Below are 21,667 nucleotides of genomic sequence, written 5' to 3'. Positions count from 1 at the left end.
GATGACCGTTTTTTTTACAGCCCACCTACTATTCCACACTCGCCATGTCCACCTCACCTGAGCCCACCCCTCGCAGCAGCGCAGCGGCTCATTTACCCATTTGGCTCGGCACTGGTGCGGCTTCGAATTATTTATCTCTTCCCCAAACTTAATGATTTCCTCTATTAGCGAAGCTCGAGGCTCATCTAGCCGCCGCCGCCGCCCGAAGCTCGGATAGATTTTCTTTGCAGGCCGAAATTATTCCGAGCCCCAAAACGAATCTCTCTGGCGAGCAAGTTTATTGTTCGGTGTCGGTGGCGGCGAGGGCGGTTGTTTTTTTTGGGGGGCTTTTTGTTGCTCCACATAATCGACCGAAACGAATTATCGGGAACCATCCATCGGCTGCGTAGCTCATGTGCCCACATCGATCTTCCAGGAGGGTGGATATTAAAAATTTCATGGTGCATAAAATGTTCATAAATTATCTGGAGCAATTTTCCATTGGTCGTGGTGGGTGGGTGTTTGTTCCATTTTGGCGTTCAAATTGGGCGCCAAATTTGTAAAAATAAATGGGAGGAAGCTCTCGGTTAACAGTGGATTCCATCCGCTAATTATGTATAACACACCTAAACGTAATTGAAACGGACAATTCGTGTTTACATGATCGCATCCCGCATCGTGTTGATCAGTTTACCATCGGACATAGCGGGTGGCGGCGAAATGCGTGCGTGCTGGGTGTTTTGCCAACAAAGCACAAATTTTTCAACACCTCGCCGTGATGAGACCGTTTTGTTTGCCCATGCAACCTGCGTATGTTCACAGCATGTTCGATCAATTACCGGTTTACCTTACTTCCTTATGAGTGTATTTTGCAGTGGGTGAGACGCTGTAGGACTTGACCATTAATAGTTGGTCATGGTGTACTGAATAGATCATTAGGGAAGGTAATATTGTTTTATTAGCTTTGTTTTCACAGCAGTACAATCACAAAAAGCTGGAAAGGAGTATCAGAAAATACGCACATTTGTCAACGGTAAGCTCTCATAATGATTAACTTAGAATCTTAAGTAAGGCCCTAAAAAAATCAATCTTTGATCATCACATGGATAAACCTTCAGATATATCGATGTACTAAGATCCGGATATCCAATGACAATCGAAGAAAAATATTTTTATGCGTTCAAATCAAAGCTCGACTAAACTCGATTTTGAGGTAAAGTAACATTAACAATTCATATAGAAAATAATATTCTTGAATGACTTGAACAGGGTGGTTTCGATGGGTGCAGCTTTCGACAAGCCCAGTTCCGACTTCTTTTTGATCATTACCCGAACTACAAGCAAAAGGCACTTAATGCGCATCGCTAGAGTTGGGAGCGTTCCCTGTCAATGTGACCGTAGAGCTCGTTTTCGTGCTCGTTAGAATAAATGCTAGTTACTTCTACTCCACCAAACGATGTGCTAATAATATCCATTCAGACCCACATGAGCTGGAACAATTGTAATCCTAACAATTGCATTCGGTGGGAGGTCCACCAACTGTTTCATTCAATTGCAATCATCATAACCATGGGTACCTGTAAAAAAATCAATTCCGATGCTTGGCTGGCCTCCACACCTGTGCTGTGTCCCAATCAAGTGCTCAATAAAATTGCCTTAATTAAATACAAATGTGCAAACTGAATGCACACCGGCAAGGAAGGGCAAGACGAAAAACGGCATCGTGCGACCTGTTTACAGTTACGACACCAACGCCATTCCGCGCGCGGCCACCACTCTCGACAGATTGATTTATGGGAACTTGGAGCATCATCCCTTGAAGCGGACAATTCGTGAGAAATACATGCACCCGCTTCTACTGCTGCTGGCTGCTGCTGACTAAACCGAGCCAGACGTTGTTGGCTAAAAACCTTTCCAAAAGGCAGTCAATCACCATCGGCACCTGGCAAGCAATTTCAAAAGAAGGGGCTTAATTCAAATTAGCGCTGTAATAAACCCGCTAATCCTGCTCTTTCTTCCAGTCCGCGCACTCCGCAATCCGCGGGCTGCTACCAATTCACCTGAGGGCCTCCAAGACTGACGGACGATGGGCGATGTAACACTGACGGATAGCCAAATTAATCACCTCTTTTGAGTCGATAATTTCTATTTTCACTCGGCGAAACCAACAGGAAGACACTCACTCACCAGCAGCAGCAACCCATTCACAATAGAACGGACTTGCGATCATTTGTCAAGTTCGGAACGTGATTGATTGGAGATCGAGGGAGGAGCACCCGCGCGAAGGTTGCCTGTTCTCGCTCGCGCTCTCTCCTGAGGCTTTGTTCCTCCATACGAAGTTGTTGGGCTATTGGTTCGTGTTCGCCTTCTCATGCATGAATTATGATTGTTTGCCGCGATTTGATGTGAGAGATGCAAACAATTGACGGTTGTTGTGGTGGTAGTTGATAGGTCGTTTGAAGCAGGTTCAATCACTCACAGCGCTCAATGAATGGTGCGCGATTACAAGCTGGTAGCGCCGCACTTGTAATTAAGTTCACATTTTGATTAATTATTGATAGCAATAAGTCAAGTTGGGCGCTGTGTTATCGTGCAGTCGTGGGGCTTTGTTTATTTCGGTTTCGCGAAGATGGGGCGGGCGGACGGTCTTCTAGAGGAGTATCCGTGTTTGTTTGCGTTACGCGCTGTTGTCCATCAGGCTAGGTGGAGTGAGTGCCTCGTCAGTTGGGTCACGCCGCTAGGCATTTCGCGTGATTACGGATGGTGCGGCCAACTTAGAATCAGCTAAAGCCGGCGCACATTGAGTACAAGTTAATTAGGAATCAAGTGAACAGTAGTGTGTACCCACATGCGGGGGTAATTTATCGGGCTCGGTAAGTAGGACTAGCGTTTGCCTTCCTTCTAAGGCGAGGCGGAGAAATTTTGAAGAAAGATTAATGCTCCTATATTTCGTACCCACACTTGCGATGACCTTTCGAGCGGCATTAATTATTGTGCTCGAGAAGCTCCAAGTTGCGCACGGGCGGCTGAGTCGCTGCTATGCCGTCATCATCAAACAAAACGGTAGGATAATTATCTCAGGCAGTCGCGGCGCTTGATGGTTCACTGCCGTGGGCGATAGCGGCAGTAGTATGGTCTTCCGAAAACATTGAAGGAGCAATACCGTGTCGGGAATTTTGGATGATGAGGTTCCAATGGAACTCGAAAATGTGAGCATACAATTTTATATGCAGATGCTGATCTCCAGCGAAGGTTAACGATGATTTCGCCGATTAGCTCGATGGAGGGCGCTTAGCGGTTCCTTTACTCTGTAGACGTTTCGAGGAAAAAATAGCGATATGAAAAGTTTTCACGACAAAAACTGGCACAAATCGAGATTAAGTTAAATAATTTTGATTTATTAATACCAACTGAATTGAATCTAGATGACGTATAAGCATAATTATTTAACTCACAACTGTTCTTAAACAATCATTCGTATTGTTGACTTAAATTCCTATAGATTTGGATATGAATTTCTTGCTCGTTTATAAAGTACTCCTCCCCCATCGTAATATTTATACCCTGTCAGGCTCACAACACTTAAATCTCTTATGCTTAAGTGAACAAGTGCTCGACCCGTTTCGCTCGTGCGCGCTCAAACACCCATCCCTTCGAGACGACCCCTTCATTGGTGGGCATAACTGTTCGTCAAGTGCCACAACCGATCTCACCCACTATCCAGCTCCTCGAGCAAATACATTACACCGAACGATCCCATCCCGTCCCGGTCGAACGATGTAAAACCAAAGAAGCTAGAGACAATAATATAAATTTGCATTCATGCAATACTGCAGCAGCGAGCAACTGCAAACAACTACATCCACTAGTTTCCCCTTTGCCATACCCACCTGGAGCAACCAAGAAGCCTACAGCAGACGAAGCCGTGAAACCTTGAACCGCACTCTCGGTGAACAGAGCGACGCCCCACACACCCCCGCGTCAGTCGGATGCCCTACTCTTGAAGTCGACGAAACTTCTTAACGTGCACTTTATTTGTTGTCTCCCCGGTGCGCGGCACATGCACAACCCCCATAGGACCCAAAGCGGCTGCAGGGACAAGGCAATCCAAGTCGTGCCCCCGCCGCGTCGTCATCGCACGGCCAATCCTCCCTGTGACAGTTGTCATCCCGCAGGTCCGACTGAATCGCAGCCGCCGCTACAATGCAATCGAGAGTGCACAAGTTCGCCGAGCTGCTGCTTTCGATGTTAATTTATTGGAAGTTTAGAGGTCTCCTTCGCGTGGTGAACATGTGAGATGCTTGCCCGCCGCAGCCCGCAGCAGCTATTCGGCTATGCTATTGGCAAAGGTTGTCGCGGCCGAGTTCTATGAATGGGAATTCGGATTAGGCTGTATGTTGGGTGACTCCTTCGGGTCGTCGTTGCGTCGCCGCGGGAAAAAAGAGGCTACTCAAAGAAATGACAGCTATTTGTTTACGTTTGAACGGTCACGGTGGAATGATAGGGTCGCCAGTTTGTTCATTCGCGACCAGTTGTAATCGATTTAACATCAGAGTGGTTGCAACAATTTCTACAGAATCTTCTACCTGTATGCTTTTAGTGATCTGATTCACGAGACTTATGAAACGAATCTAAGTCTGGTCACCCTAACGCTCGTATGGTCACATTCCTTATAAGGAATTGAGCATTCTAGACAACGCCGCCGCCGACGACAACGACATTCGGTGGCAAAATGGGAATAAATCTTTTGCTACTGTCCTGAACGCTGCTGAAAGAGTCAGCCGTTCGAAAGATTAATGAGACTCTATTAGATTTATTGGCCTTAATCGTTCTCTCCCGATAATGGTTAATTTTAGACAGTTTTTCTCGCCTCCGCTGGTTTGGCATTCGCGCACATATCTCCACATAACCATGTTACATCCAGTGTGCATGCGACGAGGCAGCCGACTGCTTCGCCCTGGTAAGAATAGTTCAATGACTTCGTCGAAGTCGGAGGCGGTCTATTTTGAGAGCAACAAACGCACGGAATTTCGCCAATTATTCCAATGCACGATTAGTGTTCTATTTGGACTTGTCACCCCATGCGGTGGTCGACCCCTAGACCCACGACGGCTAGACACTTCTCATCCCGCCAAATCCGTTCCATGCAGGCAGATCAAACGACCGATCCGCAGATATAAATTAATTAAGTTCTATTAATAATAATGAAATCCACGACCCGTTCAGCCAAGCCAAGGGCCATTCCAACTGAAGTACCGTTTGTCACTTTTCAAAATCCTAGGCTAGACAACACCCCACCCCCTTCGGAATACCCTTAATCATGCCGTCCGCTACGATGAGATGACATTTATAATCCTCGCCAATTGCGCGCAGATTTGCCTGATCCGATGACTCATTGTGTCCCACCAAACACCGTCCGCCGTCAAGCAACCATAATCCTCGGTTCATCCCATGTGCACTTTTCAAAACAAGTTGACAGTTCCTTCGCAATCGTCTGCTGCGCCAAAATCGCGCTAATTTTAGGACAATGTCCTCGTTAAAGGCTCCCCCTGGTCCAATCTTCTAACTCCCCGCGCCTGGTCCGCCAGGCAGTTTGCTCAATCAAAACACGATCCACCCGCCGCACCCCCAACCGACTATAATTACTTCAATATCAAACCTGGCTATGCATAATTTATTCTACATGTTTTCCACCGCGACACGACGCCCTCTACCGAAGTGCACTACAACTGAGGACTACCGCCGCACCCAGAACCGGAGTGTGCGGAGCAGCGCGAGAGAAAACAACAACCCGAACCTCCTTCGCAGTCTACGTCGTTGACAACGGCAGCAGCAGCAACAACAACAACTGATTAACTGACTGACTATAGATACAAAAAGCTACAGCACCGTCGACCGACCAGGGACTGGGTTCATCTTTTTGTGCTTAAACATATTACAACCCGCAGCGGCAACGACGCGACGTGACGCGGTGGCGCGTCCTCCGTCTCCACACGGGGATAGTCGCCTTCCGTTTCTCCGCCGGCCGCTGCAATGCTTCTGATGCCGGTGTGGTGCGCAGCCAGATCAACATCAGCAGCATCGTCGGTCGACCGTCGTAATAAAACATAATTTGTACCGATGCACCTGTTTTAGCTCTTCAATTCTCTTTCTTCGGTTGCATCTTGCGCGGCCAGCCGGGCGGGCGGGCGACGTGGTCTGCGTGCGAGCGATGGAATTCTCTCTTTTCTGGTGTGGCCGCAGGGGCACCGCATCGTGTCGAGTGTTGGTTCGGCGGAATTGCAAGCGCGACATCACCGAAGTTACATTACAGGGCGGTTGTAGTTGTTGTTTGAGTGGTTACTAGCTACATAGGGTGAAATTTATATTTTGGACAGGGACACTTTTTCGACAAGCTCAGGACTCTTCATCAATAGGAACTTAATGGAATTAATTACATCGGTAGAATGAATCGTTGCGATCATTTTACTCGAGTCCAGCAACAAGCAATTAACAATAGAAGGAACAATAAGAAGAAACATCGCCATAATCGCAAGTACACTCCCGGCCAAAAGTTTCGGTTCACCCTCGAAAAATATAGAGAAAAAGTTTTTGGCTGTATTTTCGCCGTCTTACATCCGATTTCGGGTATTGTTAGCTCAATACAAAGAATATGAGTAGATCTCGCATCGTAGGTATTTTGAACTAACAATTTTCATTTTTTTATCTGCTAAAATATGATATTAAGATACACATTTTTCTGAAATTTATGTGGTAAAAATATGTTGATTTTTCTCAAAATTTAGCCCACAAAATTTCGAAAGAAAAAGTGAAACGGAACCCAATTTTAATGACCGGTTTGTCATATAGTGGATGAAACCAAACTTTTGGCCATGCCATGCACTTGAGTAAGCATTTTGATTTTTAAAAATAAAACAAGATTTTTTCGTCGAAATTTCATCAATGCATCTCAAAGATGATTAAAATTGGTTTCCGTTCCACTTTTTATTTCGAAATTTTGTGGGCTCAATTTTGAGAAAAATCCACATAATTTTCCAACATATTTATGTTGTAAAATTATGTGAGCCCACAACATTTCGAAATAAAAAGTGGAACGGAACCCAATTTTAATCATCTTGCATTGATTCATTGATTAAATTTCGACGAAAAAATCTATAAACAAAAATCTATAAAATAAGAAAAATGTGTATCCTAATGTCATATTTTAGCACAAAGAGACAAAAGAAAATTATTAGTTAAAAATACCTACGATGCAAGATCTACTCATATTCTTTGTATTGAGCTAACAATACCCGAAATCGGATGTAAGACGGCGAAAATACGGCCAAAAACTTTTGCCTATATTTTTCGAGGGTGAACCCAAACTTTTGGCCGGGAGTGTAAGTAAAAGAGCTTTCAACGCGGATTACAGATTTGCGCAGATTTACACATTTTTACGAGCGGTTTTTTAAAAGCTTCGTTTCAATTAACGGTTTTGAAGTTATTCTGAAAAACATAATCTCTATTAGGTATGTCGGAATTTTTAGAAAATCTCTTTTAGAAATTACCTGAATCTTTTCCATGACTATTAATATCTACGATTCTAACAGTTTGTATCATAAAGCATGCTAATATTAATTTCTTTTATCTATTTCCAGGTAAGCATCGCGTCTACAAAACATTTTATCAAGGTATTCAACTACATATCTGTACATTACGATAAGTTTTTCTACAATTTCAGTCTTTGACCGGTTAATTGGTTTTAATAAACAACTTTTCGGAATTCAAACATGGCCGCAACAAGGCCAGCCATGATTCCACTAGCAGTTTAGGAGTAGTACTTCGTTCAAATATTTTTCAACTAACAAGGCGCGTCGAAAAATGAAATTAAAAATTGCATTTCTTTTCTCTTAATATTGTTGCGTCAAAAAATCGAAGTATTTTTCTTTTGTAAAAGGATTCAGCCGTGACTGTATCTGACTTCTATAGCTTAGATGACTGCACTATGGTCCAGGATACAGATTTACGCGGAAAGATGAATTTTACGCCAAAACTATATTTTTAGAAAAAACTGTTGTTCTTCAAAATTGTTCGAAATAGTAAGGCCATCATTATGGTTTTACCAAAAAATTGGGTGGCCCATCATATAAAAAAAAAATATATTTTTTTTATTTCTTGGAATATTGACATATTTTGTTCTACAAAGTTGTAGCGTAGCTTTTTCTAATCAATTTTGCTAAAAAAACTTTTCTGTAGCTCATAAGTTGGCTGATTTAGAACAATTTTACCTAATTGGATTAGTGTACCTCAAAAAACAGTATTTTTGATCTAATTTTTTTGTTTTAGATTTCTCGAAAAAGTCGTCTTCAGGTGACTTTTAGAGCTCGAAAATGCAACGTGTTTGATGGGTAAATATGCTCAATATCTTTTTCCGATCAAAAGCTTTATAATCGTTTTTCTGTCAAAATTACATTTTTTCATGAGTTGATATCTCCAGTTAGGGCAGACCAAAAATATGTTTACACGGCATTTGAAAGATAAATTAATATTCTTCATTATGTCAAAAATTGGGGATATGTTATACCGTTTTATCTCAAGTTTTACCAATTTTACTAAAATCATGTTTTTCAAACAAATAAATAAAATAACAAAACATTTTCGCTACATGATATATTTCGGCATGAAGAAAATAGTCGTTTGTCACGGAAAAAACCGTAGACGAAACACAGAGTTCACTTCTTGACATGCATTTACAAAAGTTTTCGAATAAAATAATTTCAACTCTCTTTAATTGAAAGTTATATTCGTAGAAACAAATGATAATTCAGCCGAAGGCAACTAGGCCGAAAGTTGTTTGGCAGAATATTTAGCTGAACAAACCATTAGGCCGAAAGCCATTTGGCCGATAACGTCGTTTGGTCGAACAGGTCATTTGGCCTAAACAGCCGTTTAGGTCATTTTGCCAGAAATACTGTTTGGAAAAAAGGCCATTTGGCCGACATAAAGTCATTTGCTGAGAAGTGAGAAATTAGATGTCTTACATTTGCATGCTCACATTTCACTACTTACTTCTCACTTGTGACTTCTCATTCTACATAATAAGAGAGACTCTCACAGAGTTCTCACTGTGAAGAATGAGCAATGCAAAGTGGAAAGTGAGAAATGAACCGGTGCCAGCGAAAGTGGTACATGCTACATTGAGTAAATTTTTCAGGATTCGCATTTTCCTAAAATCTTCGAATAATAAATTCAAATTTTCAATTTTCTCCAACTCAACTGCACCAACATGTCATGACTGATGTGCCTAAAGGTAGTATGTTTATTGAAACAATTCGCTGAAAGATGTTCTGATCAATCCATTGCACATGCTGTTCAATTCTTCGCTTTCCAATGGGTATTACCCTGCTCTGTGGAAGATTTCATCTGTGACTCCAATCTATAAGAAAGGTTCAAAGTCTAATGTATACCAAACTTTTCGAACAAACATAAAGACTTTATCGAAAATAAGTTATCCAAATTGCTTTATTAGAATAAAATCGGATGAATTTAAATAAAAAAAATAAAATTTGTCTAGCAATATATCAGAAAAATATATTAGCTCTTTTAGTGGAATGTATTCAACCGTCTAAGACGAATTAAGTACTGTCCATTTAATTCCACCAGTTAATTTTCGTTATCTTTGCAGATACGTATTTCGACCTCAACTGTGTGGTCGTCTTCAGTGTCTTGTACTTGACTCGACTCGTTAGCGTGTAATATTAGTCGAGTCAACAAGACTGAAGACGACCACACAGTTGTGGTGGAAATACGTATCTGCAAAGATAACGAAAATTAACTGGTGGAATTAAATGACAGTACTTAATTCGTCTTAGACGGTTTAGCAATATATGTTAATTTTGTTTGTCAAGATTTATGAAAAAATATAATACTGAAAAAATATTGCACTATTCCAACATTTATTTAAGTTTTTTTTTTTCCTGGTCACAAAACGGCATAAAATTTCCTCGTTTTAAAAAATGATTACTTTCTGGTCCGAATTCCGGTCTTTTTATTTTGATTTTCTTCCTTTTTCCGACAGGTTAGCGTGTAATATTACCCAAGTTTGTTGAATATGAATTTTTACCTTTGAGGGGGGATAGCGAAACGCTTGGTTAAATTATCCATCTGGTTCCCCTTCTTAGGAGCCATGTATCCAAAACTCGAATTTCAATATCGCTTTCAATTTTAGATACATAGGAAACAACAAATTCACAACAAACAAACAAATTTTGATTTGAAACTTAACATATGAATACATCGAATGCAGGGTAAAACAAACCAATACCTTCATAAGTTTCTGAGTAGTAACACTTTAAAAGTGGATAACTTATTTTCAATACAGTCCTTATCAACTACCCAACATAGTTTCCTGACAGAAAAGTCCGTCATAACGAACCTCTGTGAATTCTGCTCCATCGTAACTGATTACATTTCGCAAGGATTTCACGTTGATTGCATTTATACTGACATGAGTAAAGTGTTTGACATGGTCGACATTGAAAGCATTCTGAGAGCTGGCATAGGAGGCTCCCCGAGCAGCACAAGTCAGACAAAAATGGTTGCAGCAACTTAATTATGACTGAATCCAGTCACATATAAGTTGCACTAACCTATGTGGAACACGTGTGCTGCTAGGGTCGGTTTTCGAATGGCTGGAAACTGGAATCAGGAGTTCAATACGTAAAAGTGAACGGCAACGAGTCGTCGATATTCAATGTCAGCTCAGGTGTCCCACAGGGATGTCATCTAGGGCCACTTCTGTTTGTGACGGTGATGAACGACTTGCCAAACTATGTGCCACATTTTTTCGTCTTGATCTACGCCGACGATGTCAAAATATTTATGGCAATCAAATGTGTACAAAATTCTGTACTTCTACAGACCTATATCCAACACTTTGGAAGATTTTGCAGAAAGAATGGGCTTAGTGTCGAGGCTACCAAAAGATGACCTTTACAAGAAAAAAAAACAGTCGCTAATTTTCCATTATACCATTATGAGAAAGAAGCTCTGCCAAGAGTGGAAATCGTTTGTGATCTTGAAGTGGCTCTTGATCGTGCTTCCATGTTCAACGAGCATATGACCCGGATTGAACAGAAAGGCCTGCACCTGTTTGCTTTATTGAGAAGGTTTGGAAGGGTTCTGGACGATCCGCATGCAATACTGGCTGTGTACGTTAGACTCGTGAGGTCAAAACTGAAATATGCCAGTGTTGTCTGGAGACCACAATACGCTGGTCAAATTCAGCAACTGGAAGGTGTCAAAAAAAAAGTTTGTAAGGTTCGCTTTTCGGAATCTTCCGTGGACAAGAGATGAAATGCTATGCTATCAAGAGCTCTGTGGCTTGCTCAATCACTACCTGATGCACGAGCCCGCGATTAGCATTATGAGGGAGTTTGACAGTTTACAAAACGTTATTTCTTCAGATATGGCGTCCGAGATGACAAAGAGTAGTTTAAGACTATATTACAGTAGTCAATTGCAATGATTCATGTTATATTGATTTTATAGTTTTTAAGGAAGACTTGGTCAAGGGTGGACAAACCTACATTCCAATAGATAAATAAAAAAAATGCACATGTTTCACTAATTAAGAGTGGTACATGTACATTTATGAAATCATTCAAAACGACAGTAAACCATCTTAAAATTCATCCATGTTGCCGAATTTTCTTCACTTTTTATGGCAAATTAAAATGTGCTGATCTTGATTTAGTTGTCAAAAACCACTTTTTCGTCATTCCTTTACTAGATCTTAGTAAATGGAAGCCGTTGGTGTAAAAAACTCAAAATTGACAAAAATGGTTTATATATCACTTTCGCTGGCACCGGTTCAAATGACGAATGAGATGTCTCCATTCTTACTTCTCACATTTCAATTCTCTGCTCTCACTTCTCTCTTGCTTTTTCTCATTTTCATTTCTCAATGTGAGGAGTGAGAGATAAGAAGGAAATCACAAGGGAGATATAAAAAGAGAAAAATGAGATGTGAGAAGTTAGAAGTTTTACAGGGAGAAATAATAAAGTGAGAAGTCCTCCCTTCTCACTATTAATGTTTGACTTTTTCTTCTTCTCACTTCTCAGTTTTCATAAGTCGCTTCACACTTCACATTTACTATTGTTCGGCCAAAAGCCACATTCGGCCATATAACTAGTTCGGCCAAGCGACATTTGCGGTCATATGACCTGTTCTGTCAAATTAAATTTTCGGCCAATGGCTCATTGTACCAATCGGCCCAATAACCATCTCGACCAAACGTTCAATTCGGCTAAATGGAATTCAGCCAGAATACTTTTGACCTAGCGTGTTATTCGGTCAAATGGCCTTCGGCCGAATGACTTACGGCCAAACGACTCTTCTGCTTCCTCGTACACCAACCTTGTTTGGGACATTTGCTCAGTTCGTCGAGCTGAGTCGATTGATATATAACGCACTTATTTTCTATCGATTTTCGGAACTTTCGGAGATTTGCACAGTCGAGCTTCCATCAAACATATTTTTGCCTAGATTTTTTTCGATGTAACTGAAACTCAAAAAAAAAATAAACAAAATAAACTCAATAAACAAATAGTTTACTGAAAATCAGCTGACAAAAGTCTTTTTTTTTTGTGAAATATCAGTTCTTCAGTTTGCTGAGTAGATGACTGTGCTGATTTTGCCGAGCTACAGTAATAAAAACTGAGTGTGTACGAGCCTCCTACAATTTTTTACTCGAAATGGTATATCACTACAGTTTGTTGTACGAGAAAGGCTAATACATTGCTTCTGGTACACAACACGGACGTCCGTCCCTGCATAACCGTTCTTGGACCACGCACGTTCTGAAGCAGTAAAAACTCATATAGAGCATTAAGCCACAAACTCCTTTAAAAAATCATAACATTTTTGCAAAAATGCTTTATAGCTTCCTCTGGTAATTTCTTCAAAATGGGGACTGCGTTTGTTACTTTCTTTTACTTCTACTGTTGACGTATCTCAAAACTGGGCTAATCGGCGCCCCTGGATCTGTTTTACGATAATTACAGAAATAAATACGAGAAAGGCAAAAACCTCTTTGGAAGAAACTAATTCTAAATGTCCATGGAGATGTGTTTTTTTTGGTGAATTTTATACGCTTTACGTTTTTTTCTCAAAAACTTGGACATGTTTAAAAAAAAATCTAAATACCTAGGGGCGATTCAAATGTTACGTTAACTACTCTTTGAGGTTTTTCATTTTTTCTGTCAAAGTTGCTGAAAATCTGCTAAAAAATATCGTTTTTGGCAGGATATCAGTTTTTTATTTCGCTGGCGCACGGCTGTGCGGAATTTCGCCGAGCTGCAGAAATGAAAACTACGTGTGGAACACTTGCGCCATCATTTTTATACACATTTTTTCTGTGGAACACTTGCGCCATCATTTTTATACACTTTCATCCTATCTTTCTTCAAATCCTTGTCGTTTTTGAATACCTTCTCTGTTTTCCGGAGCTTGCTTTTCATATTCATTCAGAATTTTTCTATTAGAGGAAACTCTGGCAAGTGGCACAAAAACAATATCATTGACTTCGTATCACTCCATCACCGGTATTGCGAAATGGCACGTCGACAGATCCGACCAAAATATAGTGTCCCCTGTGTAGGACCGCTTGTTGCTTGGAAGCCATCTCTTGACGCTTGACAGAATGTGACAAAATTATGCACATGTAAACATTGCACTTCAAACTAGCTCTACTTCATATTCAACAATAGATGTAAAACAATCCTACATGACCTGTCATAAGACGAGTTTATACAATCCCATTGAATTCCACCACATAATTGTATCTTGACAGATACGTCTTATGACAGGTGAAAACATTCCACTAAAAAGCTCAAAATAATTTTCTTAATCCTACATGAGTTTATGATTTAATTTTGATAATTCTTCCAAATATTCTTTATATAGCTAATTCAGACATCTCTACAAATTTATTCAGTTCAGGATGGTTACTTTTCTTGAACTAGCCAGTCTTCAGTTTGTCCCTCCCACCATCCGTTTTTTGTGGCTGACGCTAACCAAAAACTCGTTAGGTGTTTTGTTGGTGTTACAGATTTATGCTGGTGCTTTCCGCACAAAAATCGCACTCTGCGGGATATTCTTCCGCTGATGTTTACTCCGGATAGAACAAACCAAAACCGAGACGAACGGCAGCGGCGACGACATGGTTGTACTTCTCGTTAACGTTTTTCACTCAGTCGCTACCACTATCATCGGTAATGCCCTTCCTGCGAAAGTCTGCCCCCTCAAATGGTTAGCGCTGAGTGCTGCTGATGATCAAAACTTCCTTCTCGGGGCGAACAAAACCGCACACAACCTCCCGGAATCGGATGATAGTGATTATGGCAGAGCATAAACACGAACAAAAACAACATTGCCGCCTCCACCTTCACGGATCGTTGCAGTTGAGTTGAACCCCCGCTTCGCCTTTCGCACTATGAAGAAGCACTTGCCCGCGGTAATGACAGCGATGATGATTGCTCGCGATAGAGGGTTGAAGCCGGGCAGGTATGCCAATGAAGACGACAACGCAACCAACGAACGGATGCGACGGCATCTCGCGGAAAGTGAGATCCAAGAGAGACGATTGTTATAATTATCTAGTCCCCGCACCAATAAAACATCATCTGATCGGCGGTTCGGTGATCGGAATCTAAGCTCAGGTGTAGCTGGTTGCCTTCAACTGGCACCTTCTCTACAGCTATTCGAATGGAAGTCGATTGGGTTGTTAAAGTTGGTTGATCAGAATCCAATAAATCTGGAGCGGGGGTGGCACGGAGGAGATGGAAGAATTAAATTGCCTTCTCACATCCTTCTTTTAATACAGAGTCCAAGATGACGATGAGCTTGTTTGTTTGTCATATTGAGATGAGAAAATCTTGTTTGGCATTAGATATTTGAAATAGCAATGATAATTTCGTCAGATGCCATGAATTTAGTTATCAAAATCAGTTCTCAGATGAAACTTAGCTCTAACCATTTGGGTAGCTATACAAACATCCCCATTTTAACTTTGTTTTCATAATTGTAAAAACGACTTTTCTGCACATTTAGCTTAATGGGAGTATCATATTCATGTAATCCCAGGGAAACAAGTGTAAATGAATTGTTTCACAACCTTCCAAAACAAATCACCAACTTAATCGTCTGCTTGGCTCCTTCTCATGTTGAGGAAAGAATTCAAAAGACCCGAGATCGGAAAGTTTTGATCTCAATTTACCATTAGCAAATTGAAGGTTACCGTGAAAGAAAAACGAGGAAGCTGAAAGGCGACTCGATTCGGGCGCAAATAATAAAGGCCACCACAAGAATCAAGGCGTCCCCGGGTCCCAAGTATCAGGCGGCGACGGCGGCAACTTGGAACCGAAAAGCCCCCCGAAAAAAGCCAACTAAACTTTTATCCAATGCCATCACAGCAGCAGCTCCCTGTTGTACTCAACCACTATTCTGCCACTTACTTGGCTCCAGGGCCCTTCCTCAGTGTCCCAGCTCGGCCTCCGTTATTCCACCTACTGCTGCTGTGGAGCTGGCTGGCTTCTTAAATATTTTTATTTATCATTTTATGTTTTATATTATTTTTGCTCCCAACTTCGGGTGCCTCCCGATTCCCCACCTCTCGCTCGAGCAGGCATGGCCCGAGCAGGATTCTACATCATCTCACCCATCATATTGTCTGCAATGCGCTGCTGCAATTTTTATGCTACTGCTGCTGCTGCTGGTTGTTACTGCTGCTTGCTTTACTTTTTGTCTCCCCTTGCTTTTTGTGTGTGAACTCGGAGCTTCCTTCGCTTCCTTTTATCTTTTTGTTGGTAATGTTGTTGTTGCTGCTGGTGTTGGGGCTACTCCTTGGCACGCCACCACCACCACGTACCGGCTCTCACTCACAAGCAGACCAACCAAAACCAAAACCAAACCCAATCGCCCAACTGCTGCTGCTGCTGGCTGCCTGCCCTGCCGCATGGGAGTAGAGGAATTCCTACCGCCGCCGCACTTGTTCTCCTGGGTTTGCTCTGCACCCCCTGGGAAGGCCTCCAGCACGTACCGCAGAGAGGGAGCCAAATGACGACAGCATCCAAGGGGGCCAGGGTCGAAACAGACCACCGAAATAATTGCATCTGTTCGGAATGCGGATTCTTTTTGATAATTATCAGGAAAACAATTAAATGCTGCTGTTCCAATTGATTTGTGAAGCAATATGTTACTAATGTGTTCGAAAATTGGGTTATTTTATGATTAAAAATATGCTACTAACAAAGGTCGATGCCGCTTGGAGTGAAAGTTATTCACAAAAGCAATCGATACTTATTGATCCCCTAGGGATTGGCTTATCGGAATAAATTGGCAATCCTTGTACAAGCCACCATCTAATCTCATTGACGTGAGTCTATTGGTTTCTTGTGCATTTTTGTTCAAATAACACGTGTCACTTAGTCCAGCCCTGCATCCAGCACCAGCAGTACCGGCGTGACCAAGCTATTGTCGCATTTAATCCTCACTTCCCAGCACTACGCCTTTCGCTCCCGCTCCTTTAAGATAGATCGTAACCCTCTTTGCCCATCATCGCATCAGCAAAAGCATCTCCTCTGCCATTTCGATTCACTTTCTTGACGGTCGTCGTCGTCGTCGTTGTCGCCTCCAGTCGTTCCAGGGGCTCACCAGATGATGTCTATACCGAACCGAACGACCGTAGTAATATCGCCGCAAAACGGACAAACCATCATCGTCGACATCGGCATCGCGGCAACGGGCCACAAAACGAGCAGCGAGAGTCGTTTGTGATTTTATTTTCAATAAATTTTATTATTAGCATACAACACATTCGAATATCGATATCAATCAATTGATGAATAATTTACACCAGATGCGCAACGACGTCGCTGGCGCGGTGCCGTAACGAGGTGGATGGCGCCCGGGGCAGCTGCTGATGGACTGGAGCTGACCGACGACGGCGGCCGTGTGCACAGCCGTTGAGTTGTTGTCGCACTTTATAGAGATGGATGCCGATGATGGGAGCGCGGCGACAATAATCATATACGAACAATCAATGATTACGACTTACTCAACTGCAGCCGCAGAGGCAGCACACCATAAAACAAGCGCGACCAACTCCCGTTAGGTGCACAACCCTGCTGCACTACTGAGGGGGGAGCGTTCGGAGCGGAGGGCGATTCAAAAACCAATCTGATATCGACCATTCGGAATAATTGGATTGGATAATACCTACGTGGTGGGGTACTTTTTGTTCCTGCGAATAGTTTGAGGATGATTTGACAAAATTTAACTGGAAAAAAATTAGTAATTAGTATTAATTAGGATGTTTGGCAACTCTCATTGTTTTCTAAATTAAAGATTTTTGCGGTTTTTATTCAATTTATCAATGTTAAGGATAAACTGTTGGAAACAACCCGAGACATAATGACGATCTCTTTCTCTAACAGCAATGTTGTTATTATAATTCGAAAGCTGACTATAAATATTTTGTAAATAGCATTCAAATAATTGTAGTATTTAACTAGCAGGGTCGCAAAATACAGAGAAAAATAAATTTCGGCACATCCATAGGCCGCTATCTAGCCTTGTTTGTAAAGCCACGGTATTACCAAGTCGAATCTTTGAAGCTACTTCAACTACATAGAATGACATAGTCAGACGACTAAATACTACATCGAATCATTCATTCCACTGTCACTGAGCCTATATGTCACTATTAGCAGAAAAAAATTGAACTTTTATGTTGATTAAACAATCGAAATTTTTGGTGAAGATAACATTTCTTTACTTGTCCGCTCACTTCCAGACAGTTTCATAATCGGCTCTGCATCTGAACTGTCAATATTCAGTTGAATATTTATTATTGAATAGTTTGAACAAATTGATAAATTATTTCACATCCGAACACGTTTCAAATGAAAAAAATAATGTATCACACAGAACTGAGTCCAATTTTTAACCATGAGGCACTTTCAGCGGTAAACGTCAACATAATTAAGGCTAATTATGTTTTTTTCTTCACAGAGTAAGCACTCTCAGTGACAGTCGAATTAATGTGTCGATGAAGTAGTAGTTTGACAATGTCGATGTTTCTCAAAAATCGAACTGAAATAGCTTCATGACGTTTAATATTTTAAGCTCTGGGCAGGACAAGTAGCAACATTTGATTTGTCGCGTACTACTTCGTTTCACTACAAATTTAAAGCACTTCGATTTTTTTCGAATCAACGGACTAAACGGTAACACGATCTGTGTTGTCCAGGGTCTCGACTTCCCGTTTCAATGAGATCAAAGCAAGCGTTTTTCGGGCCAAAGGAAAATCTTTCTAAGTTGTTTATGTTGAGGATCATCTTTCACTTATCAATCTTTTTTCTAGAATTAGAAAATGCCAAACACTCCATATGAATAAAAAAACAAGGTGTATAAAAAGAATCTTACATGGGAGGGGGAGGTTCAAAGACCTAAAAAAACCCTTGTTCAATTAGTGTACAGCCTCAATATATATTTTTTTTAAATGTAGAATATGTCCAAGTTGGACATAATCCCTGCTGAACAGTCAAATTCGCGCTAATCTATTTGCACTTCGACTGCACAATTATTTTTTACTCCGCGCTGCCATACCAAGCAATAGCACTTAAATCATTCTGCTCATCCAAGCACAAATAGATTTTTTCACTTTCACTCCATGTTCTTCCTGAACTGGCTTCGGTATCAAGCTTGCAGTGCGCAATCAGTACGATCATACATAAATCAGATATCATTTTCGGTGTCAGGTGATTTGGCTGAATGCCGTTTGGCAGAACGCCATTTGGCCGAACGGGTCGTTTGGCCGAAAAGTTAAAAAATTGACCTCAGTTTTACGAATGGTGCTTCTTCCTACTTCCTTCTTCTTTCTTCTTCTTTTTCCTTATTTCTTCCACCTTATTCCTTTTTCCTTCTTTTTTCCATCCTCTATCTTCCTTCTTCTTTCTTCCTCCTCCCTTCTTCCTTCTTCCTTTTTTCTTCTTCTTCCTCCTTCTTTTTTCCTTCTTCCTTCTTCTTTATCCCTTCTTCTTTATCCCTTCTTCTTTTCATTTCCTTATTCCTTCTTCTTTCTGCCTTCTTCCTTTTTCTTTCTTCCTTCTTCCATCTCCCTTCTTCTTTCTTTCTTATTCCTTTTTCCTTCGTTTCTGTTCCTTCTTTCTTTTTACTTTCTTCCTTTTTTTCTTCTTTCTTCCTTCTTTTCTTCTTATTCCTTTTTTTACTTCTTTCTTTTTCCTTCTTTCTTTTTCCTTCTTCCTTCTTCCTTCTGTCTAATTCCCTCTTCCTTCTTTCTTGTTTCTTCTTTCTTCTTCCTTCTTCCTTCTTTCTTCTTCATTCTTCCGTCTTCCTTCTTCTTTCTTCCTTTTTCTTCTTCCTTTTTTTTCTGCCTTCTTTCTTCTTCCTTCTTCCTTCTTCCTTCTTCCTTCTTCCTTCTTCCGTCTTCCTTCTTCCTTCCTCCTTCTTCCTTCTTCATTCTTCCTTCTTCCTTTTCCCTTACTTCTTTTTCCTTCTTCCTTCTTCCTTCGTCCTTCTCCCTTAATTCTTCTCTATTATTCCTTCTCTATTATTCCTTCTCCCTTCTTCCTTCTTCATTCTCCCTTTTCCTTCTTCCTTCTTTCTTCGTCCTTCTTCTCTCTTACCTCTTCCTTCACCCTTGTTCCTTCCTCATTTTTCCTTCTTCTTTCTTCCTCCATCCTTCTTACTTCTTCGTTTTTCGTTTTCTTTCTTCTTAATTATTCCTCTTTCTTTCTTCCTTCTTGGTTCTCACTACCCACTTCTCACTTCGTAAGGAAAGGTATTTCAACTATTCGGCCAAACGGCATTCGGCCAAATGTCTTGCGGCCAAATGAACCTTTCGGCCAAAAGGCATTCGGCCAACGACATTCGGCCAAACGGCATTCAGCCAAATGACCCTAAAGTCATTTTCTTACTCCGCGTTCTTCGTGGACTGGCTTTCGTACCAAGCGATAATACGACCCATGGCGCACATATCAAACTGCTAAATTTTTTTAGTACTTCGCTTCTTTCCGGACTGGCTTTTGTACCAAACGATATCACGATCAATCACGCACCAATTAATCTTCACAACGAAGCAGATATTTGTTTCGATCTGCGTTCTTCCCGAAATGACTTCTGTACACGATCGATGCTCAACGAATCAGAAATGTTGCTTCACGATCAATTCATACAAAGCGATAATACGACCCATCATGCACATATCAAACCACTAAACATTTTTTTTACTTCGCTTCTTCATGGGCTGGCTTTTGTACCAAACGATATCACGATCGATCGCGCACTAATCAATCTTCTCAACTGAGCAGATATTTTTTTCGATCTGCGTTCTTCCAGAAATGACTTCCGTACACGATGGATGCTCAACGAAGTAGAATCTTCGTTCCATGTTCATCCTGGACTTGCTTTCGTATCAAGCAATAACACCATCAATCATGTAATAGCACGATTAATCGCGCACTATTAATTCGGCTCAAATAAGCAGAAATCCTTTTATTCACTCCGCGATCTTCTCGGACTGGCTTCCATCTTCCTGGCTTCTGGCTTCCATACCAAGTAGTAACTCGATCAATCGCGCACTAATCAATCTTCTCAAAAAAGCAGATTTTTTTTGTGTCACTCCGTGTTCTGCCCGGACTAGCTTCCGTGCCGGAATAGGCTTTCAAAAAGCCAAACGAAGAAGAAAAGGCCACCATTACCGAACGTAGACAGCCGGATAAGCCGCCATATGTTGGCATCGGGATTCTTCACCAATGTTTGACATTTACATCTAACGGCACCATTGCTTTAGTCTATGCAGTTTAATTTTTTTTTGACTGACCTTGCCAAATTTTAACCCACCTCCTTTTGCTCATGTAGAGAAGTACGCGGTCGAACGTTTTTTTATGTCTTTATTAAGGAGACTTTCAGCCCGAGGCTGGCTCGTCTCCCGCGGTCGAACGTGTTTAACGTGTTTCAAATAGTGTTTCATTCGCAAAATTTTGATTCTACCTTGTGCAATCGACGAGTAAATGAATTATTGGACAAAACATACTTTTAGATATGAATAATAAAGAATGATCCATAAAAAATAAAAACGATTCGTAAATAACACCTAATTGTTTCGTAAAACGCTACCAAAAATTAAGGGTATGCGATAACACACTTTTTCCTAACGAAACGAAACGAAACGAAATTTAAAATGTCTATGTTGATTCGGATCGAAACGAAACGAAAAGAAGATTTCTTTCGATACTTCGAAACGATACGAAATCAAGGTTCATTTAATTCGAAATTTTTCGAAACGAAACGAAATTTAAATTTTTTTTTCCGCGGAATTTTTATCAAATTGTTTTTACATTATGTACTAGTACACAGATAGAAAAAGTTGTTGAAATTTACACGAAAAGTAATGCACATAAATTTAAACGATATTATCGCCTGAATGTATGCGATTTCCATTCCATTATGTCAGTTTTTTTGATTTATGCTATAGGAATTTACATAACGCTATAGAAATTGCATACATTTAGGGCGAACTTGCTAGAAAAGATCCATGTCCGCCCAAAATAGTATAATTTTCCACGTCTAAATTTTTTACGCGTTAATTAGTTTTCGCATTTTTCTGTGAAGGACAAACCTGGG

The 21,667-nt window shown here is 41.0% G+C and overlaps 1 protein-coding gene across 2 annotated transcripts in view; it reads left to right on the top strand.

Annotated features, from left to right (window-relative positions):
• LOC134212628 (chorion transcription factor Cf2-like) overlaps nt 1–21,667 on the top strand; it is a 175,729-nt gene that overhangs the window by 128,127 nt on the left and 25,935 nt on the right. The window lies entirely within an intron of this gene.

Source organism: Armigeres subalbatus, chromosome 2 (assembly GCF_024139115.2).
Source record: "Armigeres subalbatus isolate Guangzhou_Male chromosome 2, GZ_Asu_2, whole genome shotgun sequence".
NCBI lineage: Eukaryota > Metazoa > Arthropoda > Insecta > Diptera > Culicidae > Armigeres > Armigeres subalbatus.
This window is presented reverse-complemented; position numbering and strand designations above follow the sequence as displayed.